Here is a 20,088-nt window from a genome sequence, read left to right on the forward strand (position 1 = left end):
ATTCTTGCCACCTCTTCTTGATGTCTTCTGCTTCTGTAAGGTCCCTACCATTTTTGTCCTTTATCATGTTTATCTTTGCACAAAATGTTCCTTTAATATCTCCAATTGTCCTGAACAGATCTCTTGTTTTTCCTTTTCTATTATTGTCCTCTATTTCTTTGCATTGTTCATTTAAGAAGGCCCTCTTGTCTCTCCTTGCTATTCTTTGGAAGTCTGCATTCAATTTGCTGTAACTTTCTCTATCTCCCTTGCATTTTGTTTCCCTTCTCTTCTCTGCTATTTGTGAGGCCTCGCTGGACAGTAACTTTGCTTTCTTGCATTTCCTTTTCTCAGGATGATTTTTGTTGCTGCCTCCTGTACAATGTTACAAGCCTCTATCCAAAGTTCTTCAGGCACTCTGTCCACCAAATCTAGTTCTTTAAATCTGTTCTTCATTTCCACTGTGTATTCATAAGGGATTTGGTTTAGATTATACTTGACTAACCCAGTGGTTTTTCCTACTCTCTTCAGTTTAAGGTTGAATTTTGCTATAAGAAACTGATGATCAGAGCCCCAATCAGCTCCAGGTCTTGTTTTGACTGACTGTATAGAGCTTCTCCATCTTTGGCTGCAGATAATATAATCAATCTGATTTCAGTATTGCCATCTGGTGATGTACATATGTAGAGCCGCCTCTTGTGTTGTTGGAAAAGAGTGTTTGTGATCACCAGCTTGTTATCTTGACAAAACTCTATGTGCCTTTGCCCTGCTTCGTTTTGATCTCCAAGGCCAAACTTCCCTGTTTTTCCTTTTATCTCTTGATTCCCTACTTTAGCATTCCAATCCCCTATAATGAGAAGAACATCTTTCTTTGGTGTCAGTTCTAGAAGGTCTTGTAATTCTTCATGGAATTGGTCAATTTCAGTCTCCTCAGCATTGGTGGTTGGTGCATAAACCTGGATTATTGTGATGCTGAAATGTCTGCCTTGGATTCATATTGATATCATTCCATCATTTTTGAGATTATATCCCATTCAGCTTTTCCCAATCTTTTGTTGACTGTGATGGCTACTCCATTCCTTCTGCGGGATTCTTGCCCACAATAATAGATATGATAATCGTCTGAATTGAATTTGCCTATTCCTGTCCATTTTAGTTCACTGACACCCAGGCTGTGAATGTTTATTCTTGCCATCTCCTGTTTCAATAGGGTAACTAAAGCACAGTACTTGTTCTAATATGAAAGCCAAACTAGAAACTTAGAATAAGTGAGAATATGGATTATCTGCTTGCAATACAAGCTTAATTAATATGGAAGCCACTGTGATAACTGAAACTGAGTAATTTCATCCTACTAGTTCAGTATAGGTTGAAACCTGATCAGCGCTGCATCATAGCAATTTCTTGATGAAGTTTAAAGAGGGAAAGAGAAATAGAGAAAATGAAGGCAAGCTATTATGGCACTTTAAAAACTAAGAGCTTTTATGGATCAAAATATACTTCTCCACAAGAATAGAAATATGCATCATCTATATGTATACAAATCTCCATCATGCTAAGAGTCATGACCAAGTGAGAATACAGATAGTGGACTGACAATGCTTCCTTAACATAGAAATGAAACTATTAAGCTCTTAATTACTTAAAGTTGCAGGTCCTAGCTGAGGTAAATAACTTTATGCCAGATAGAGCTAGTTGTCACAGAAAAAAAAAAGACTTTCTGGGACAGAGATCCGAGTTTGTCAAGGGAGACAACTATTTCACACCTACAATTACAGAAAACTGACTTATTAATACATGCAATGCACTAAGAAGCCTTGATCTCTGTTTCGGCCTGCAGAGATATACTTTTCTGTTACCCTTTAATTTTGCCAACTTGCTGAGACATACTAACATGGCTACTTCTTTAAAAATTGCATTATCATAGTTGATACACCAAAATTGTTAAACAGACTGAAGAATCCAAACCATCTGTAAACCAATGGCAGAATCCTTTAGTATACTCCATTCACAGACTTTTGGCATTGTTTTTTCTTATGATGATTCCTAACTCATTTATTACCCTGACCCTCTCTCGGCATGATCTGGAGTGAGTTATTTATTTTACCCACCCTATTATCCATTCATGTGACTTTTAGCAAATTGCTCAACTGTCATTTCAACAGCATAGTACAACTCAGTAGTAATCACACCATATCTTGACCTAGTTATATATAAGTGTAGTGAGCTAGACTGAGACTTCCCGCAAATGGGCTCCTACCCACTGTTCCCACTAGAAGAAGCAGGAAAGAGGACTATTTCCCCCTTTCTGATAGCTTCCCATACCCTCACAAATATTGCTCCAAAGCATGCCCCAGAAAAAAAAAGTGAGAGATGGAGCTGCGTGAGAAAGGAGGCAAATGAGCAAAACCTGTCTCCCTCTTCATGTAGCACAAGACTCTCCTACATTTGACTCCTTTCCATTTACAGAAGTATGCCTCTGGATCCAAACGTGTTGACCGAAATCCTCTTCCTTAGTTATGCTGTTGAAACAGAAACACAGTAACATTCGGAGCTAAATTTCCTTAAGATAAGAAATCACCAAACATTAGGGATGTTCCTTTTTTTTTCCATTCCAAATCCCAGAATTCTTCATTCTGGGAGTTCCACCTGTCAAACATACGCCTCAACTGTGCATACCTGGAGAGGACCCAGGGATTAAAAAATAACTTTTAAAAGTCTCACCCCTAATTAATATTATCTTTTGTACACTAAATTGTGTGACCTGGAAAGATTTCTTAACTTGAGACAATTTGCCTCCAAAGTCACACCACACAAACATTTCAAGCCAATGTGTTTAGTCATCTATAACTCAACCTTTACTCTACAGACAATTATAAATAGACCTGGTTAAGAATTTTAGAGGTCATTTTCCAAAGAAAAATACTTCTTACTTTATGCTACTATTATATCCATCTGCAGCATTAATTATTTAAATGGCACATTTTTGCACACATAGTACTGGTCTTTGTTTTTTTTGATATCTAAGCTAATGTACAATTATCTGCAAAAGACGCAAGACCAAGCTCGTAACAGAGCAAATTCAGACTTGATATATGTTAACTAAAACACATCTAATGACATACAAAAATGTAAATTACAAGGTTACTTCATATAGTTTTCAAGGGCATACACGCTGAACTCTATTGAGCTAATATTGTTTCTATTCAGAAAAGCTCCAAAATTTATGTAGCACTTACATTTGCCCCAGATATACCATTGTTGCGGTAGTATTTCTGGTGGAAAATACATGGAGTTTGCAAGATAGTACAAAAACTGAAGCGGCAGATTCAGAAGCAACCTCAGCACCCAGATTACTGAATGTGGCTTCCAAAAGTCACAATAATTATCTGTAAAAACAGATAAAACCATATTTAGCTAAAACAATAATAAAATCATATAAACCCATCCCACCATAAAAACATAAAAAATTAAGCAAAGTACATTAAAAACCATTAAAACTATAAAGGATACAGATTACAAACAACACAGCAGGCAAATATCAAATTCCAGTTTTAAAATCAGCCAGAGTGGAGAAAGGTCACAACTCAGAAGAGAATGTATTCCACAACCAAGGAGTCACACAGGAGAAGGCCCTCTCCCATGTGCTCGCTAGTTGGGTCTCTGGAACTGTTAGTATTTTTTAAACGGCGTTTCCTGAAAATCTGGACAGGCTTATAATGAGATAGGCAGTCCTTTCACATAGCCAGGCCTCAAGCCATTTCAGGATTTAAAGGTTAAAACCAACACCTTAAATTGGGCCTGGTAAGTAATTGGTAACCAATAAACATCTTTCAGTACTGAGGTCATATGATCATGACAACAGTTAGCAGCCTAACTACCAAACCTTGCACCAACTGAACATCCCAAACTCTCATCAAGGATAGATCCACACAGAGCATATTGCAATAGTCAAGATGTGATGTAACTATGGCATGGATGACTTCTGCTAAGTAAAGTCAACTCAGGAAAGGTTATAGCTATTGCACTAAACTTGTCACTACTGCTACCTGGGAGTCCAATGACAATGCAGAGTTAAGGACCACTTCCAGACTACAAACCTGATCTGTCAAGAGGTTCCACAAGAGGTTGAATCCCAATTCGCAAATCTGACTTCCTACTGACATCCATCTTCTCAGGATTTAGTTTCAGCTTGTTCACACTCATTCCACTTATTATCAAGCTCGGCTTTGTTGCCTGGCTCCCAGCACTGAAAAATACAGCCTGCAAAAGGTCAACAAACTCTACCCAGCCACAAGGACCGGTGATCACTGCACACAAAAGACCAGCTAACGACTTCCATCAATCACAGTGACAGATCATCTCTCTCCCTTATCACAACAATACACCCACAACAACAAAAACAACAACAACAAAAACACTGATCACCATAATCGCCCTATCTCCTGAAAAGGACAAAAAGCTGCTCCCACAGTTATACTCAACTATCCCACAAACTGCACCAGAGCATAGACAGAGTTCTGACTCCTATCCTCTGAAGATGCTGGCCACAGAGACTGGCAAAACATTTGGAAGAAAAACGTTAAGAACACAGCCAAACAGCCTGAAAAACCTACAACAACCAAGGTTGCGCTTCCGTTATCCAGTTCCTGGGTAGGTCAAATCTTAGTCCTTTATCCTAGCCAAAAACTCAACTAAAATGGGCCCAGACTATCAATATAATGCAAGAGTGCCCAGCAATGTTCCCTCTAAGTTTTTGTCCTACTGCACGGGAACCTCGGTCCATGTGTGAAGGGGTCAGTGTGGCTTCATTCAAAATGTGAAGTTAAAAAACTGGTTGCCTGTGCACAACCCCAGCAAAACTCTGGACAATGCATGCAGCTTAAAAGGAACATTCAAGTCTGACCTCCTTAGCCTAAAATGGTAAGTCTGAGACTGGCCTATAGCTAATAAAACTTCTAGTTCAAAGGCAGCTTCATTTTTAAATGGCTTTATGGTAGTTCCCCTAGGTAGATAGGCACAGACACTTTCTTTCAGAAAACATTTATCATTTCCTTAGCCATGTCAGATTTGATTAGCCAGAAGGGGTGAGGGCTGAGTGAGCAGGTAATAACTGTCACCATTTTAAGCATTCTGCCTACATTCTTGAGATCTACTTATACTGTGTATACTGTCAATACACACAGACTGTGGGAACTACAACAGTGGCTGCAAATGATTTTATGGTGAACATACAGTTTTCACAGTTATAAGAGTTAGTTCTTGCAGTAATCATTCCTACATTTGTAATCTCAAGACCTGGCTATTATTGCATTGCAACCAGAACATACATTCCCTTCAAAGGATGCAGCTAGTGAAGAACAGAATTACGATGAAAACATTGTGCCAGCACCCCAGGGATCACAAAGGGCACAATTCAGGCTTTTATTCTAAACATCTGAAAACCTGAAAGGCCTGGATTCTACACATTTTGCCTCCTTCCAATATTTACAATGCTCTGAAGGCAGGCTATTAACCTGAAAAACATAGAAGAACTGGTGCCAACTCCCATGGGTTCAAGCTGCCTTCTCTTAGGTTAGATGAAATGTCTACTTCAGAATCAAGAATCAAGAGAATTAAGGTATTCTTCTTCTCCCAGTGGCACGGAAGGTCTTTTCCAGAAGATTTCCCATCCCTCCAAAGCAGGTCTGTAGGGTGCACATTGGGCTGCAGGCAGGAGGCAGACTGCTGATGCTGAAAGCAGCAGGACCCAGTGGGCACACACCACAGGAACCTGGCCTGTGTTTCGTATGCACGTGTTTGCTTCCTGAACAAAAGTAGAAGCTGACATTTTGTGTCGATGAACATATGTACAAAAACAAAACAAAAAATTACGCAGTAAGCTGCCCTAGGGTTTAACATAAGCACATATTTAATGGTTGAATAGATACAGCTTTAAAATATGTAGACTAATAAAATATTTCTGTTCACCACTTCTATGATCAAAACAGCTGGCAAGGTTCAGAGCATGTTCCTTAAGAGCCACCACCACAAAAATATTTTTTCAGAAGCATGTCATCATGCACAATTATTTGAAAGAGCAGTGCTTCCAACTTTGGCCCTCAGATGTTCTTGGACTACAACTCCCAAAAATCCTGGCCAGCACTGCTGGTGAAAGCTTCTGGAAGTTTTAGTCCAAGAACATCTGTGAACCACTGTTCTAGCCTGTCTGTTGGCACTGAGAAGGAAATTGTTATCCATAAGTACTGACATTTCATTATTGTTTGGGATAAACTTACTGTACTTTAAGCTGCAATCCAACATCTACATATATCAAGTAAGTCCCACTGAACTTAAGTGGTGCTTACTTCTGAGTAAGCATGTAAATAGACTGTACATTAGCTATCTACCCATTTGATTACTTTTTACTGTAACTTATGTGCATCAAGAAAAAAATAATCAAAACTTCTCCACATAGGAATAGTACCATGCAGCAGGCAGTATACTGACAAATACTAGTACAGAATTATTCATCTATTTATTATTTCATTTCTGTTCTTCTTTTCTCCCAGTGTAGGGATCTAAAGCTGCTCAGAAGTAATTAAAATGTAAGTATAATTAAAAACACAGCAAATCATAACATTAAAAACCAAGAAGCATATACTATTTTACAAACATTAAAAACAAAGGTCTTTGCTGTCAATGAAGAGACAATAGGGTGGGCACCAAACAGGCCTCTCAATGGGGGATATTTCATAACTTGGTAGCAACCACTCAAAAGGCCCTCTCTCACATTCTGACCAAACATGCCTATGAGGGTGGCGGGATCCAGAGAGCAAACTCTTCCATATACAGTATAGTGGAAGCTTGAGATACTTATATGGGGACATATATTTCTTTAGAAAACCTGGATCAAAGTTATTTTGGGTTTAATTCTATAATGTTATGCTTGAATTTATTTATTACTCTCAGGTGACCAGCTCAATAAAGTTATGCTTGATGACATTCACCTATTTTTTAAAGTCAAGCAAAAATCAGAGAGGGGAGGCCCACTTAAGTTCCTAAACTCACTACTGCTATTACTGCTTTTTGAAACAACTTTGTAAGACAAAGAAATGTAGCTCATATTTCCAAGCATAGCACATAGTTGTATAAATGTTCCAAGAAAATCATAATACAGTACAGTATATGAGCAATCTTGTAAATATAATTTCAAAGTTCTTATAGATACTTCAGTTGAAAAAGTTAAAATAGAAAACATTGCTGCACATGAATGCAATACACTCTGCACACATGCCATGAGCAACCTAAAACCCAGCCAGCTAAAGAGAAAAATTTAAAAGCCTGTGAGTTAATTTACTATCATATAAACTCAGCTAGCAGCAATGATCGTAACAAATCATTTTAAACTATATTAAATTAATGACATTTTATAACATTAGTATTACTGTAATCAAAATCAAAAGCACTAATTTCGTCAAAAGATTCCTAATCCTGTAAGGTTGTATTATTAAAGAATTTTTAGAAAAGTCCAATACAGAGGAACAAGAGCAATGAACAACTCAAAACAAATGCAAAAGCTTACAGACACATTTGTCACCCACTGATACATTTATCACACACTGAAACATTTTACTCCTTTACAATCTAAAGCCATTGCTGCAAATGTAACTGTAGTTTAGAAGTTTTCATTCCTTGTGACAAGATTACTCTATTCAGACATCACTGCTTTTCTGCCAAGCATAAACCATATAAGGAAGTTGAAGTTCACTGCCATCTATTCCAAACCTTTCAGATGGCCAAGAGTAACCTTTCTAGGGCCTTTAAGGATCATGTGCATGATTGAACATTTGTTCATTGATAAATCTGTCTTTTCTCGCATTAGCACAGACAGTAAAAGTAAAACATATATGTGCTGTAGATCAAAATGATCTGTGCTAGACTGATGAAACTATAAATGTAGTGCAGATTTTGAGAACATATATTTGTCTAAAAGCAAATGTTCAATTTTCTGTGAATCCATCATCACAGATAACAGGCAGTATTTTCCTCATAACCTAATTTGCATGATCTTCAAACAGGTTTAAGAACACCCATTGGGCTAAATCTAACGTTAATCCAAACAAAAAAAGACCTACTGAAATGACTATAACACACATTCTATTGATTTCAATGGATGTACTGTATTGCAGTTCGGTTTAGCACATTGTAACTATCTTCACATTTGGTTTCCAATTTCATCAAGACTAAAGGCATGCAGGCAAATAAGCAGTAAGCACATTATTAGCCAATTCCACTTCTTGAGAACACTAAAAGAAAAAAAAGTTAATATACAAACTGTATTTTGAAGTTTATCTTCCAAAATTACGTCAGACTAGTCAACCAGCATTAATCAAACATGCTGGAATTGTTCTATGGGAGTACAAGAGAAATACTTTCAGTACTACAACTTCTGAGACGCGCCCAAGTTTTGAAAATTAAGACTTCGTAGGGTCACAAGTACTTTACAGGCCTTTGAAAATTATACTTATTCCAAACCTACCAAAAACTTGTTAAAGACACCGTAGTCCTCAAAACAACGTCTGGAACTCTTAACAAAGCTACAGATATAACAGAATAATCGGGTTTTGAATGCAACTGGAATCGTCTAAGAGGAAGAAACGACTGCTTCCACTAGGCGACATGTTTTAAAATCACGAATGCATAATCAGGCAGTTTCACTTCAATACCTTCTGCTGCGGAACAAAGAAACTCCTGTTTGAGAAGCTTTCACTCCCTCCACTCTACACACACACAAAAAGGCTTTCCTAGGTTTCTCTCCGCAGGGGAAAAAATGTAAGCAATGATTACAGAGGCAGAAACGGGAAGCTCCATTCATAATCCAGGAAAAGGAAAAAGAAAAAAGAAAAGGCAAACTGAAGAGGCAAACAGAAATGGGGAGGCAGAATTATCCCCACCACGGTCTCAAAATGAAGAATCAACTCGCCCCCGTTCTCTCCCTGACCCGCATGCACACAAACCCTCCACGCTCTGGCCCCCACCAAGATTTTCGATTCCCCCCCCCGCCCCGCTCACTCCACCAACCTCAGATTTCGGACGTCCAGATTTCCTCCATTTACACCGAGTTCTTATGCTATCCAGACATGATTTAAATCCAATGCAAGTTCCCCCCCCCTCCTCGACAGTCAGGAGAGGAAAAAGTAGGGAAGGATGCAACAGCTCTCGCGGGGGGGAGGCAGCAGTGCCAAGCTTACGAGCCAAAAAAAGGTGGAAGGCCGGAGGTGCTGAGTTCGGTGTTTTTGTTTTACTCGGGTCTCGGTGCGCCTCAGCTTTCTCCTCCACCACCACCCCGTCCCTCCCCGACTCCTTTTCCGCTGTGACAAAATATGCGGCTTCAGGTGCCTCAAAAACACCACCCAGTCCCGGGTGAGGAGTCACTTCCTGCCCCTCACGGGGAGGCGGCGGCGACGGCGGCCGCAAACAGCAACGGAGGTCGGGGAGGGGGGCACAAAGCCCTCGGCCCGGCTCCTCTTCTCCGAGGCTGCAACTCCGAATCCACCTCTTCCGTCGACACCCCCCCTCCGCTCCGGGTTTCTCTCGTCTCTCCGCGTCCCCCTCACTAGGCCGGGACCTGAACGTCAGAGGGGCGCCTGCCGCAGCCCCGCGCCGCCGCCGCCACCAGCGGAATGCGGTGTGAGGGGAGACCCGAAATGGGGGGAGCGCAACAAGCGCTTTCTCCTCCTCCCCTCCGTAGCTTTCCTCTCTTCTGCTCGTTCGTCTCAGCTTCCTTCTCGCCCTCGCCTTGCTTTTCGCTCTGCCAGCCCTTCCTTCCCTCACACGGCGGCGGCGGCGGCTCCTCCTCTTCACACTTCCCCCTTCCTTCCTCTCCCCTTCCCGCCTCCCTCCTCTCTCTCTCTCTCTCTCTCTCTCCCTAGACAGTTCCCTCTCAGGACGACCGTCAGGGACTGGCTGAGGTGTCTCTTCTGCACTCCCCCCCCCAAAAAAAATAAGGGCGTGTGGGGGGGAACCACGATAAACGAGAGCGGCGAGACCACGATTACTACTAGGGCTATGGTTCCCGCCGCCACCCAGGCCACGGGGGGAGACGCCGCAGCGCCGCCCAGACAGCCAGGCGTGACAGACTGACACTCTCTTCCCTTCCCTTCCCCTGTTGGCCCCAACGCGCAGCTGCGCTAGTTTCCCCCCCACCCCCTTCCGACTTTCAGCCTTAGAGCCAGACAACAAGTCTGGAAAGGGGCGAAGCGAGCGGCTGCGCGACTTAGCCAATCCGGAGAGAGGGGCCTCTAGCAACAGCCAATGACCCTCCTCTAAAAGACGGCTGTGGAGAAAGAGAGAGCAGGTTAGGGTGTGTAATTTAAAAGGAAAAAAAGGGGGGGCAAAGGGGGGGACGGAGAAAGAGCGACGAGAATCCCTTTCGCATTCTTTCGTTTGGGTGGGATTGAAAGGCAGAGTTGAGGCCAGTTGGGAAAGGAAGTAGCGGAACCTGGAAACAGGAAAGGATAAGAATAGGCGGAGAAAGGAAGATTGTTTCTGTTCGAGAAGGAAGAAGAAATAATGCCGTTTGAAACAGCTTGGAGAAAGAGTCGAAGGAAGACTGAAGGAGGAAAGGGAAAACTCAAGAGCAGGAGCAGATCGAGCAAGACCTGACCATTAACTTAGCAGTTTGCATTGGTTGGTTGTATATAATAAAAGAAAAAGAAAGAAAGAACTCATGATTTAAAAAGGGTCCCACCCCTGGCATTCCGTTCTCACAGTTAAGACTAGATAAACAAAACCCTTTCCTCATTCTGTGTTGTGACATCATGCAGACATCTTGACTTAAATATCAAGTCAGAAATATTTTCTTCCCCCACCCACCTGTTTATTTAAACATATCTCCTGTTGAAGAGATAGATGTCCTTTTGTTTGGCCTCATAGAGATGTTTCATTCATACAGATTTTGGAATTCCTATGATTTCCATGGCTACTTTTGCTTTTTTGCATAACTTTATCAGGCTACTCCCTGTTTAGTCCGGTTGCAATGGGGAATGGTTGCTCCTTTCACAGACTGCTGTGTGAAATTCTTGGTATTTCTGAAGTGCTGCAGTCACTTGTTGATCTCATTTAAGGAGCTATACATGATGCACATACACACATTACATATCAGGTCTATTACCACCAGTGCTACTTCATTCAACAGCTGTGTGGCTACTCACTTGAGTACTGTATAGTGAAAATGGAGTTTCCTTACATATTTTGTGTCTGATGCTGCATGTAGGAAAGGGTACTAAGCTAGTACTGTATCTTCCAAGTGTGGGAAGGTCTACGCATGGCTGCTGAAAATACAACCAATGAGAGAAGAACAAGTGCATCCAGTGGGGGAACTCAGATGGAAGAGCTCACAGGCACAACACTCCTCATGCGTTGCTTCTGTAAATTAGTATATTTACATATATTCATATATAAACATGCTTTCTCTATGCATGACTGCTGGCTTGATCATTCTGTTTTTTCCCCCCTCTGCTGTTTTCTTTTTCTAGTGGCTCCTAACAAGATTAATGATTTTCCAATGCCATCTACAGACTTCTCAGTCTTTCAGACCTTCCAGTTTCCTTCAATGCTGAATGAAAGCACATATCATTTTTTCTACCATGCAGAATGGGCAGTTTCTGAAGGCTGGAGCCAATGGACATGTCAGCATTAAGAGCATTGACAGTGGATATGACCCCTTGTTACTCAAGGATTATTTCATGCAGGTAGACTCATGTGTAGCCCCAGCAGGAAACTAGCAAACAACCAAATGCGCATTGTTTTATGTGGTTGGATGGAATGCAGAGGATTGGGCAAAATGAAGAGCACTGAATGTCAGGAATTCCTCTGGACAAACCTTTGGAAAGACAAGGCCACTGATCCTTGTGCCACACATTCTGCTTGGGTATCACAGTGCACCATTTCTTCCCAATCCTTCTAAATGACTGCAGCCATGGATCAAACCTAATTCTAGTGTGTACTAAATTAGAAGTAATATCCCTCAAAATATTGGACTGTAGCTTCCATCACCAGCTATGTTAATGAAAGTTGCAGTCTAGCAACATCTAGGGCATTATGGATTGCCCATCACTCTACTATTTAACTGACCTAAAGTTCCATGTAAATATTTTTAAGTCCAAGTCTCTATGGCTGGAATAGGGGTAAAGAACAGGTAATGGGATGGGTTATAAGCAAAGCTTGGAAGTAATGAGATAACAATGTCTGCACATAATTTTGTGGTCAAAGGAACAAACAGGGTTGCCCGTAACATCAGAAGCCTACTATCTCTTGATTATGTTACATTGCTTCTACAACTTTCTGTTTTGTTTTTAGCTAGGCCTGAATGGGTGGTGATTACATTATACAGTACTAGCAGTGCTCCTTGAACAGTATGACCATACAGTCAGAGAACTGATCAGTTTCTCAGTTTCCATGGTCTGTGTTACAGCTACCAAAATCTTTCTACACCATCAAAACATTCCCTCTGTATCTATAGATCCTCAGCATCAACTTCATGTTTGGACCATACACTAGTTCTTGGATAAGTTCTATTCATTGTGAGATATGTAAAACTTCATCTTCTATCATCCACATGAACAGTGCATCGCTTTTCTTGGTCAGGGTCTAAAAAGGTGTGGACAAGCACACAGAAAGCCCTATTGGAAGGTGCTGGGGCTTAAAAAAATACAACTAAAAATAAAGAGAGCAAGCCCCAAAGGCTGCCAAAAAAAAGAAACAAAGCCCACCAAAAATAAACATGGAGCAATCCCCACGCTGGAACTGCAAAAAAAGATCACAAAAAACAACAACAACACAGCACAGAAACATAACCCCCCTCAGCTGAAACCCACCCTGCAAAACCCACCCAGAAGTTTCTAAAGAGCAAAAAGCAGCACCTTACCAGGCAGACTGAAGCCTCCTCCGATGGCACTCACTCCCCGGCGGATGGTGGCCGGCGATAGGGCCCCGCTGGAAGCGTAGAGCAGCTGAGGTGGGGCCAGCCATGGTGGAAGGGACCCTTACGCATGAGTAAACCTGCACCAGGGATGGGCAGGGAGCACACCGGCTTCCCATGCTCCGCGGCAATCTGGAGCCGCCCCCACCTCTCCTTCCTCCTCCTGCAGTGCAGGAGTAAAAAGTTCCCTTACCCCCTGCTCTAACCGTTGGGGCGAAGAGCTACAAAGAAGCAGCCTCTACGCCACCAACGGTTTGCATTTCCTGGCTATTTCCCCTGCCTTTTTCTGTTATTACATTGAAGCTCCTCCGGCAAGTTGAAGCAAAATTTTGCAAGCAGAGCTGTTCGTAAGTCGAAATGTTCGTAGGTAGGGACGTTTGTAACTGTATTGGAAAGAAGCATTAGCTGGAAATCAATTTATGTTCGACCAGACCAGATGGGCGGGATACAAATCAATCAATCAATCAATCAATCAATCAATCAATCAATCAATCAATCAATCAATCAATCAATCAATCAATCAATCAATCAAATAAATAAATAAATAAATAAATAAATAAATAAATAAATAAATAAATAAATAAATAAATAAATAAAATAACAAGAAAAGCCACTGTTGCAATGTGAAGACTGGTGCAAATCAATTATAACTCAGTAAGATACTTATGTAAGAGATTTGGTTATGCACAGCATTTGCTGATTTTGAAGATTTTGATAGCCTTAAATACAGTATAGCAAAATATTAGCAATTTAAAAAAAACTGGAGAAAGACTGTCAAGTATAGTATATAAACCCAAGAAGCCAAAATTATAATGAATAACAATAGGCATATAGGTGCATCACGGATTTTGCTGTCTTTTGTACTTTTTAGAATTTCTAAAGGATGAAGTTAACAAAATAATAGAAATCAATTTGGTTATGCTTTGTGGACTTAACTCAAGTGTCTCAAACTCCAGAACAAAATAAATAGAATTCTAGGGGTTTTTCAGTACTATAACCAAAATATATACAAGGACATTGCAGCGTCTGCCCAGGTCATGAATATTAATGAGCTGTCTGCATGTACCAATGAGAGTGCTGGAGAGGTAGAGTCACCAGATGTAAGAGTCTCTGCAGGAGGTGAAGAAAGGGGAGGATTGGGGAATTTGGTGTTTGGGAGTAGAAAGAAAGGTTTGGCAGTTGAGGGTGAATGAAGTAGGATGTTTTGTTAAGAGTTAATGACATTGACTGCACCTTCATCTCCTGTAATAATAAACAACTTATATTTGGTTCTTTTTAAAATGACACATTGCCTGGACCTCTATCATTAATAATAAACAATGTTGATGTAATCAACTGGTGGCAGCAACACAACATGTGGCTTGTGATCTTTGCTTGGAGAAACAACCACGGGACAGGCAGTAACATGACAAATTGGTGGCATAGCGGTCGGATACAAAACAATCCAGTTAAAAAATTGAATTGGCTTGAGTTTAAAGGTATTCCTAGCTAGGATGGGTTAGGATCTGTGGTAAGAAGTGGTTACCCATTAGAGTCTTCCGGAAGACTGTTTTGGGTCTTCCGAACCCAGATCTGGAGAATCCTAAGATAGGGAAAATACCTGCTCAAGAGAAACCAATTACCTCAGGATTTACAAGACCAAGTGGCTAGCTCCAAATCCAGAGCTCTAAGGGTAAAGAGCAATAGTGGATGGAGTAGAAGCCTAAGTCAGAATAGATCTGAGGTGATTATAAAAGCTAAAAGTAAAAGAAAAGCAGAAAGTTGTTCTTGTCTGGAGACAAGAATCGCCCAGACAGAGAAAATATTGTGGCAAGGGTTGCGAGCTTGGGAGTAGCTGAGGTAAGCTGCTTGGAAAAGCGCAACCTAGTTATAAGGAAAGCCACTAAAAGAAAGGTCTGTTTGGCTCTTGTGAGAGAAAAGAACCAGTCTAGTTTAATAAGGAATTGTATTGTTTCTGCCACCCAAATGAAGTAAAAAGTTGGTTATGGAGGCACAGGTTGACCCCCAGGGTGCTGAGGGAAATGGAAACCCTCAAATTCAAAGTGAAGAAGAAACTGAGGGCTCAGTAATAATTGCCTCAAATGGAGAATATATCCAAAGCTTTGAAGATTTTGAAAAATGGAAGTGGGAACAAGAATACAAACTCAGGAAACTAGAAATTAAAGAAAGGGAAAGGGAATTTGAGCGGAAACCAGGCAAAGAGAAATGCAATTCCAAGTAGAGATGAAGAAATTGGAATTAGCTGCTAAAAATAAAATAAAATAAAATAAAATAAAATAAAATGATGATGATGATGATGATGATGATGATGATGATGATGATGATGATGATGATGATGATGATGTGGTAAATCCCTTAAAAATCCACCTAAAGAAATTTCCCCAATTTTGAAATGGAGATTGTCCTGATCTTTCCTGATTTCCTTTGAGAGAGCTTGTTGGGACTTCGGGTTAAAGATGAGAGGATGATAATTTTAAGGTCACAAATAAGGGGAGCTTTATCTGAGATCTATTCACAGATGCCTCTGGAACAAGCTAGAGATTTTGAAGTTTACAGAAAGATAGTATTTTCCCAATTTGGGATTAATACAGAGCATTTTAGGAGAAAATTTAGATCAATTTCAAAGAAACCTGAGGAGTCTTTTGTTCAACTTGGGACACACTTGACTCAATGTCTTAATAAATGGCTAGGACAGGAATGTGTCACTTCTTTAGACCTGATGAAAAATCTGAATATGCTGATTCTATTAGTGGGATCAGAGATCCTCAATTTTCTGAGGTAAAAATTGGTAGAAAAGTGTGGGACAACAGTAAAAGATCCTAATCTAGTAAAAATTAACTCAATAATATGCAACCTAAAGAAAGCCATTTTAAATCCAAACCTTCATTCTCAGAGTCAAGTTTGCTGAGATCAAATAATCCTGAGGGAAAAACTAATAAATCCTTTTACTCTGAACATAGGACAAATAAACAATGTTATGCTTGTGATAAACAAGGACATTTTTTTGCCCATGTGAAACTCAAAAGAATAGGGATTTTAGTCAGCTTAAAACAGTATTTTTCCTTCAACCTTTGGCAGCTGAAGCCTCTGGTGGTAGCACTGTTGCTAAGGAAATGCTTAGATCTGGACCTAGTGCCACCCTTACCCAAAGCAACTAGACGAGGAAATAGATTCATCCTATTATAGATTATGCCACTAGATACCCTGAAGCAGTACCCCTAAGAAATATAGAGATTGAAACTGTGGCAGATGCCTTAGTGAACTACATGTGCTGAATGGGTTTTGCTTCAGAAATAGTAACAGAACATTTTGGAACATTGTTTACTTCCAAAATAATGAAGAGATTGTGGCAAGTCTGTGGAATTTCCCACATCCCTTCTTCTCCTAATCATCCCCATACCAATGGTCTAGTGGAGAAATTTAATGGGATCTTAAGGAGAATGATACTGGCATACATAGCAGAGAACCCAAATGATTGGGATAATAAATTGCAGTCATTATTGTTATACACTTATAGGGACATACCCCAATAAAGTACCAAGTTTAGTCCTTTTAAACTTTTATTTGGGCACAAAGTAAGTGGGCCCCTAGATGTACTTTGTCAGAACTGAGAAGATTATAAAGGGGGTGAGCCTGAATCCGTTATAGAGTACATGGATAATCTAATGAACACTTTGCAAAAGTCCTTAGAAATAACAGAGCAAAACTTAAAGAGTGCTTGAGAAAAGCAGAAAAGCTGGTATGATAAAAAGGCCCAGAAAAGAACAATCTGTCCCAAGGATGAAGTACTGATGCTGAGACCCATAAAGGAGAATACATTGCAGTTAGCATGGTCAGGACCGTACAAAGTAGTTTCAAAGATGAGTGATGTTAATTATGTCCTCCAAAACGAAGGTGAGGAGGGCAGTACATGTAAACATGATTAAACCCTATTATAAGAAAGAAAATTGGGTTTTATATGCCATTAGGGAGGTCCCTGAAGAAAAGCCAGAATTGCGGTGTTGGGAGGGAGAACCCCAATATAACCCTGAGGATGTGATCCTTAGCCCTGCCCTATCCCTAAGTCAAAAAGAAGAGATGGGGACACTTTTACAAAAGTATAAGAATGTGTTTTCACAGAAACCTGATTTGGCCAAGGGTGTGGTGCACAAAATAGACATTGGAAATGCGCAATGACCCTTACGTTGACAAAGTTCACTTGGAACTAAATTAAATGCTAAAACCTGATATAATTGTTCCATCTACAAGTCCTTGAGCTGCTCCTATAGTTTTAGTAGACAAACCAGACAGAAGCATCCGGTTCTGCATAAATTATAGAAAGTTGAACCATGTTACTAAGCAGATGCATGCCTGATGCCTTGCCTAGATGATCTCATCGAGGGCATAGGGAAGTATCATTTCATTTTCTGACCAGAGGGTTCTGGGAGGTGCCCTTGGCCTCTAAGGACCTTGGGTTTATTTGAATTCCGGGCCATGAATTTCGGGCTGAAAAATGCTCCAGTGACCTTCCAAAGGCTGGTAGACAAAACCTTGCATGGCCTAAGACAATTCACTGAAGCCTACATGGACGATATTGGAGTTTTTAGCCAGATCTGGGAGGAACACAAAGTCCACCATGAGGTCATGCTACAGAGGTTGCACGAGGCTGGCTTAATGGTGAAAGCAGCCAAATGCCAACTTAGAAGTTCAGAATTAAAATATTTAGGTCATTTAGTTGGGGGAGGTGTGATCAAACCCCTTGAGACTAAGCCATTAATAATTGGCCCAATCCAACATCCAAAAAAAGTATCAGAGCATTCTTAGAGTTAGCTAGCTACTATTGCCGCTTCTTACCAAATTTCAGTGAGATGGCCACCCTATTATCTAACCTAACCTGCAAAAAGCAAGCCAAGAATATCCAGTGGAGAGCTGATTGCAAGAAAGCTTTCAACCATTTGAAGACGGTGCTGACTTCCAGACCGGTTCTGATGGAACCAAACTTCGACCGTGAGTTTATCATCTTCACAGATCCATCGAATGTCGGGCTGGGAGCCATGTTGAGCCAAGCCGATAAATCTGCACCTGGTGATGTACATCAGCAAGAAACTTCAGTCGGGTGAGAAACATAATTGAGAAAGAGTATCTAGTTATTGTATGGATGCTGCAGAAGCTGAAGTCATACATTTGGGGGAGATTTGTCCTGTGCACCAACCACTCTCTTCTTCTATGTCTAAGGACTATTCGAGCCAACAGCAGCAAATTGATGAGATGGGCACTGATTTTACAAAACTTTGATTTTTAAATCCGCAGCGTAAAAGGGACCCAGAATGTGGTTGCTGATGCTTTCTCTAGGAGGCCAAATGACTAGAGAAAATTATTTGTTTTTATCTGAGTTCAATATTGACTGTCTTTTTGTGTAATAGTTATGGAATATGCTTAAAGTGCAAAATTTGCTTGGAAATTAATAAACTAAGAGGTATATATAGTGATGGTAAAAATAATAGTAAGTACCCTTAGTAATGTAAGAGTAATGCAACCCTTATTAATGTAAGTAATGTATCCCTAGTAATGTAAGCAATGTACGAGGTTAATATTTGCATTCTTCCATGTATTTTCATTTGGTTATGAGGGCAAACTGTTAAGTTTCCCCTCCTATCACAAACTTATTAAGGGGGGAAGGATGTGGAGTCAACCCAGGTCATGAATATTAATGAGCTATCTGCATGTACCAATGAGAGTGCTGGAGAGGTGGAGTCACCAGATGTAAGAGTCTCTGCAGGAGGTGAAGAAGGGCGGGGATTGGGGAATTTGGAGTTTGGGAGTACAGAGAAAGTATTGGCGGCTGAGGATGAATGAAGTAGAATGTTTTGTTAAGAGTTAATGACATTGACTGCACCTTCATCTCCTGCAATAATAAACAACTTCTATTTGTTTCTTTTTAAAATGACACATTGCCTGGACCTCTATCATTAACAATAAACAATGTTGATGTAATCAACTGGTGTCAGTGACACAATACCTGGCTTGTGCCCTTTGCTTGGTGAAACCACCATGGGACAGGCGGTAACGTGACAGACATATTAACAAAAAGCATATGCCCTCTTATTGTAACCAAGATGACTAGCAAATGACTTGAGTAGGTGTAACCTACATTCTGGAAAGCAAAATATGGATGCTGCAAAATCATTACATTAAAAGCAGAAGAGATGTGACAAAACAGTTTTTTTAAAAGAAAACACCACCCAGGGAGGAGAAATAAAATTACCGTTGAAACAGAAAGTCATAGAAGCATATTGAATACAGTTCTGTATACATAGAAAAGAAAAGAAAACGGACAATAGATCAAAGTGATGAAACCTGGGTATTTGAAGGATAGTCGGAGTAGGAAACTTGACAAGAAGGAAAATCCAAAGATATTAGAGAACAATGCAAATTGTAGATCTTATGGTATATTCTAAAGATTGATGGACTGAGGGAGACCTGAGCTCTCTTGTCACCTGGGGTTGGAAGAAGAATTCTGTTACTGCCCATTATTGTTGCCTTGTTCCAACTTCTGTTTGCCTGCTCTCCCTTCCACTCTCCTCCATTTCATCTTGCCTCTCTTTTCAGCCTGTTTCCTACCTGTCTGTTTGTCCTTTGTTTAAAATAGCACTGGCTGCTTTCTGCATCCAGCTGCTTGGTAAAGCAAACAAACAAACAATGGCACGAGATGAAGCAAGCAGAGAAGGAAGAAGGAGAGGGTTGGAGGATGTTTGGCATTGGAGTGCAAGGGAGGGAGGCACAGCAGTGGAAGATCAAGCACGCAGGGAATGGAAACGGGTGGCGGAAAGAACAGGAGTGGCACAAATTGAGTCAAGGGAGTAACATAGGAAAGAGTGGACAAGGCACTGACAATCTGGCATAGGAGAAGGAGAGAAGGAACTGAAGATGGTAGCAGAAGCCCTTTAGGAGATGAGGCACGGATCAACACTTCCTAGTGTTTTGCCACCTCTCGCAAATGCTTCAGATGCCTAACGAACATCCCAACTATGGGTTTAAAAGTCATAATATATATCCTAGTCTGGAAAATCTTGTTCAAGATGATGAAACTGCAGAGCGTCGTCAATTTGTGACAGAGAGGTAGCACAGGCCGGGTAGCCGTTCTGCTGTTACATTAGGAGCCAATG

The 20,088-nt window shown here is 40.7% G+C and overlaps 1 protein-coding gene across 6 annotated transcripts in view; it reads right to left on the reverse strand.

Annotated features, from left to right (window-relative positions):
- The window catches only part of ERBIN (erbb2 interacting protein), a 119,963-nt gene extending 109,806 nt beyond the window's left edge, over positions 1-10,157 (reverse strand). For 3 of the 6 annotated variants that reach the window (XM_020783694.3, XM_072992701.2, XM_072992699.2), the window contains exon 1: positions 9,043-10,156. The gene's annotated coding sequence lies outside the window, so the exon portion shown is untranslated. Of the gene's footprint in view, positions 1-3,218; positions 3,342-9,042 lie in introns of those variants that run through there. The other 3 variants (XM_072992702.2, XM_020783697.3, XM_078384543.1) reach the window with 3 other exon arrangements.
- Positions 10,158-20,088: the final 9,931 nt, after the last annotated feature.

The sequence above is a fragment of the Pogona vitticeps genome, chromosome 2 (assembly GCF_051106095.1).
Source record: "Pogona vitticeps strain Pit_001003342236 chromosome 2, PviZW2.1, whole genome shotgun sequence".
In the NCBI taxonomy this organism is placed as follows: Eukaryota; Metazoa; Chordata; class Lepidosauria; order Squamata; family Agamidae; genus Pogona; species Pogona vitticeps.